This window comes from Pongo abelii, chromosome 3, assembly GCF_028885655.2.
Source record: "Pongo abelii isolate AG06213 chromosome 3, NHGRI_mPonAbe1-v2.0_pri, whole genome shotgun sequence".
Taxonomy (NCBI): Eukaryota; Metazoa; Chordata; class Mammalia; order Primates; family Hominidae; genus Pongo; species Pongo abelii.
The window spans coordinates 212,120,301-212,125,436 of record NC_071988.2 but is presented as its reverse complement, the minus strand read 5'-3'; the positions used below and the strand labels follow the sequence as shown (position 1 = coordinate 212,125,436).

Sequence of the window (5,136 nt, the reverse complement as noted above, 5' to 3'; positions counted from 1 at the left end):
AATTCTCTAATAGTAATAAAAATATTAATTCTGTAAGGATAGTCACAAAGGAAAGAACAGTAGCAAATAGGTCTCAGGAAATATATCAAATGAGATGTTCAGGTGTGATGCAGCTTTGTATGTACTATGCTAAATACATTATGTCTGTAATTAAACCAGCTCCATACACAATGCAGGTGTGGCAAATTCTTTGCTGAAGCATGTATGCCAGTTTTCTCATTTTTTAAAATGACAAGTGCATGCTTAATCAGGTTAGAGTTGATAGATTATGATATTATCAATGCACTGGACAAATCCATTAATGATACAGTGAGATTTTGTGCAAAAAATGGAATTGAGAGGTGTGAATCCAAACTTTGAAGAATAAAGAACATACATTTGTAATTAAGAAATATCTCTCACTTTCATCCCTTATGTGCCACACATAGCACAATCCAGCCCTACCCAGCCATGACTCTTACATATATCACTCCTGACAAAGCCGGCCTGGGAATTCAGACCCGGAGCCCGGGGAATGGAGAGGAATCCTGCAATTTCTGGCAAACGCTGCTGCTTCTTTTGCAGTGGTGTGACATGAATGCCTCTACATGCACACAAGTGCCATGTTGAGGGGGATGAATCTTTCAAGATTTGTTTAAAGTCAAATAAGGTGAAGGTCCGTGACTCACCTCCAGGCCTCTCAGAGCTTCGGTTAACTCCTTTGTGTTAGGGAATGTTAGAACAACTTTTACAAGTCAGAGCAGGTGATGCTCAGGAGCAAGAGTGAATGAGGGGGAGGAACCCAAACAGGTCCAGCACAGAACATCAGCATGTAAGCATCAAGTCTACCCCTAAGAAAAAGTGGTCCAAAGGTTTGCGTGGAGCCCATTCTCCGGGTCGTACAAACCCTGTGATTTCTGCCTCATTCTGTCCCGTCCTGTCACTTTGAGTCTGAATTGGAAGAGAGAAAAACAGTAACTAGATCAGTAAAGTAAGGAGGAGTGAAGAGCAGGAAGGTGGAGGTTGTGGTGGTGGAAGATGGAAACCTCCGTGCATGAAATAGAACAGTTTGGATGTCAGCTGTGACTGCTCTAGATCTCCTAAAACCCACTCCATTTTTATTAAAAATATACATTGCATTTTTTCAGTGTACACGATATCATGTTAAGAGTTCATAAAGTTTTGAGGATGTGAGTCATCAGAAAGGAGGTTTAAAGAACTGATTATTTTGGTGGTCTGGCTCCTTTACCCCAGTAGGAAAATATGCCTTTTTGCTTATGCCCTATGCTGAATTTAAGAATGCCTGTCAACCCAACAGACTTCAGCATGAACTTTAAGTCAAAAAATCAAAAAGTACCAGGATGAATTTACAATCCTAGCTATATGATATTTTAGAAATTACAAAGCCTCTAAATGAGCTATTTTATCGACTTCATAGATGAGAAATCAAAGAGTGGGTTAGTCAATTCTCTTAGATTTCTCATATCCATAAAGTGGATAGAACATCTAATTTAGAGGCCTGTTGAAGGATAGACAGAAATGGCATTTATAAATTATCTAGTGAAACTACTGGTAGAGATTATATACTCAGTAAATGATGAGCACTATAATCACAAATAATTTGATCTTTGCCAGTGTAAAATGTATTTGTCTGTCTGCTTCGTTTTTCTTGGAGACATAGTTTCCCTCTGTCACTCAGGCCGAAGTGCAGTGCTGCGCTCACTGCAACCTCTGCCTTCCAGGTTCAAGTGATTCTCCTGCCCCAGCTGGGATTACAGGAGCCCGCCACCATGGCCCGACTAATTTTTGAGTTTTTACTAGAGACGGGGTTTCACCATGTTACCCAGGATGGCCTTGAACTCTTGGCCTCAAGCAATCCACCCACCTTGGCCTCCGAAAGTGCTGGGATTACAGGCGTGAGCCACTGTGCCCGGCCACATTTATTTTAATTTGGAGAACAAGTTTTCAGTAAGGTTGTACAAATGATTGTCCTACATTCCTGCATGTCTGAAACTCTTTTTCTCTTTTCGTCTCCATATATGAATGACAGTTTGGCTAGGTATAGAATGCTTGGTTTGCAATTTTTATTGTTCATAAATCCATAGTCTTATCTTTGTTTCTATCCTCTATACCAGCTTGAGTAGGATTAGAGTTTGGGATTAACCTATAAAACTCTATACCCATTGAACAAGTCCTTTTTTCCCCCTCCACTAGTCCCTGGCATCTGTCATTTTACGTCTCTGTTTCTAAGAGTTTGACTACTTTAAAAACCTCATATAAGAAGGATCATGCAGCACTGTGTTTGTATTTTTGTGACTGTTTTATTTCACTTAGTATAGTATCCCCAAGGTTTATCTATGTTATGACATATGACAGGATTTCCTTCTTTTTTAGGCTGAATAATAATTTATTGTGTATATACCACTTTTTAAAATCCATTCATCTCTTGACAGATATTTAGGTTGCTTTTACCTCTTGGCTATTATGAATAATGCTGCAATGAACATGAGATGAACAAACTCCTTTTTTGTCTCTTTACTTTTGTTAGAAGCTTTTAATTCCTGATTGACGAGTTCTGAATGTATGCAGAGGTCTCTACCTGGCAGTGACCTAAAGCCTTGTCTTCTGCCACCCCACTCAGCCTTCAGATTCAAGTCTCTAGATTCTTGAGATTGGGAAATGTTTCCAGAGCAGCCATGGTTTTTGTATTCATTGACCATTCAGGTTTTCTGCTTTCCCATTTTCCCTTGGGTATTTCTCTTATTCTCTTGGAAGCACAACTATGCATTTAAGTCTATGTTTACTGTATTTTACCGGCTATTTCTATGTGTTTTGCAATAAGGGTTTTTCAAAATACCCATAACTTGTGGCTAAAAATGAGGTTTGTTCCAATGTGGCTTAGAAATATCCAGTTTCATACTTACCTGGCATGGCAGATACCATGATCTTAAAGGCAGTTTTCCCAGGGCAAGGCTGATCCATTACACTCTAGATCCATTATAGGGATATGCTGATCCCTGGAATTGCCCCAAATGTGGGAAGATCTACTGCAAAATTTTTGGTAGTGAGTGATGGCATTATGCATTCATGAACGAATTCAACTGAGTATCCAGTTTCATACAAATAATAATAACATCTTCTATAAAATGTATTCTTGTGTATTAACACATGGGGCTCTCTAGTACTCCTGCTGAGATATATGGGAATCTACCCTAGTTTTTCCATTTCTCCTAACATCAGTCTACTTCTTTTAATATTCATTGCTTCTCCCCATTTCTGTAGTTCAGTGCATGTTCCTTTGCTCTGCAGGAACTACTTCTCTTTCCTCACCCAACTCATAAATCTCTGCCTCCCACCCTAAGGGTAGGCACATGACCCAACCTGGGAGATCAGAATGCCCACACCCCCAATACAGGATTGGTTTGTGAGTAGGCAGATGATTCTGTCCATGCACAGAACTAAGTAGAAGAAGAGAGTTTTTACACCTCAGCTTAGCTTGATGCACAGAACTAAGTAGAAGAAATTTTTACACCTCAGCTTAGCTTGATGCTAGCAGAGAGCTACTGGAGTTCTATTTCCTCCTACAGGGAAGAAAAGGATTTTGGTTTGGAGATAAAGCCAAGATACCAAGAAAGTGGGAATGGAATACTTAGAGACAGGGAGTCCTGGCCCCTTTTCAGATGCTCAGATGCTGGCACCAGCTTGAGGCCCAGTTCTGCTTCTGCTCTTCCCAACAGCCCCTTTTCAGATGTTGGCGCTAGCTTGAGGCCCAGCTCTGCTTCTGCTCTTCTCAACATTGGTAAGGGGAGCTCCCAATTTCTTTTCTAAGATAGCTGGTTTGATTTGGATATCCATCTCTTCTAATCAAGGGTCCTGATTCCTTGTCATTTTCATCAAAAAAGTATTTGTAAATATTTCACTTCTCACTGACATGCTTTTGGTGTTGAACAAAGTGATTTGCATAGATACAATCTCTGCATCTTAATAGCTTACATTCTAAGAGCTGTACACCTGGCACTCTTTCTCTGGAACTATAACTGCTAAGTTCAAGAATCTTTATTAATAATACTTTTCAGATATATAGTTAAAAAATAATTTTAATAGTTGAAAGGCATCCATCTTTCCAAGAGGTTCAGACATACTGCAATTGAGTGCTGTTACTTTATTTTATATTTTTGTATTTTTTAATATTTGTATTTCCATAGGTTATTGGGGAACAAGTGGTACTGAAGATGGAAGAAGGACTTAAATCCAAGACAAGAAACTATAAAAATTCTAAAAGACAACCTTGGAAAAATTCTTCTAGACATTGGCTTAGGCAAGGATTTCATGAACAAGAACCCATAAGCAAATGCAATAAGAACAAAAATAAATAGCTGGGACCTAATTAAACTAAAGAGCTTTTGCACAGCAAAAGGAACAGTCAGCAGAGTAAACAGACAACCCACAGAGTGGGAGAAAATCTTCACAATCTATACATCTGACAAAGGACTGATATCCAGAATCTACAATGGACTCAAACAAATTAGCAAGAAACAAACAAATAATCCCATCAAAAAGTGGGCTAAGGACATGAATAGACTTTTAGGTTACTTTTAGGTATTTGTGTGTGCAGACCTCTTGGTGTCAAGGCTAAACTGTTCCTTTCTCTGACACATAGGAAATTGATGCACAATACCTTGCAGTGTATAATTCCAGGCCCCTAGGCATTGGAGACTGGGTTATCTTTTCACTCAACTGACAGTTGATACATTGTTTGCACTGAAAAATCTGGCTTTGTTGAACCACACCAGTTTATGTTTTTAATTCCAAATCTTACCTCGTTATGAACTATTTTTTTGTCATTTCCTCTAGAGAAATGCTAATGCCACTTGCTTACATGGAAAGTAAAGTTAAGGAGTTGGTGTTGACATTTTGGCTTGCTGTCACAGGCAAAAAAGAGTAGTGCTGTTTTTGTATATTTAATTTTCTTTCACTTTCCCCACTCTGTGTATTGGAGGATGCCTTTAGCAATAAGTAGTCCTTATCCAGGTCACTCACTCATTAACCACCAACCACTGACAGTAATGTCTTTACCAGATATTTTGTTTCTTTTGGTTAATTTGTCTCTATTTCCTTTGTTCTAAAGCCTATAGTGAGTAATCATATTTGGTATAA

The 5,136-nt window shown here is 38.8% G+C and overlaps 1 pseudogene; it reads left to right on the top strand.

Annotated features, from left to right (window-relative positions):
• The first annotated feature begins 2,895 nt into the window (after positions 1-2,895).
• Positions 2,896-3,071, top strand: LOC112133316 (U1 spliceosomal RNA; annotated as a pseudogene).
• Positions 3,072-5,136: the final 2,065 nt, after the last annotated feature.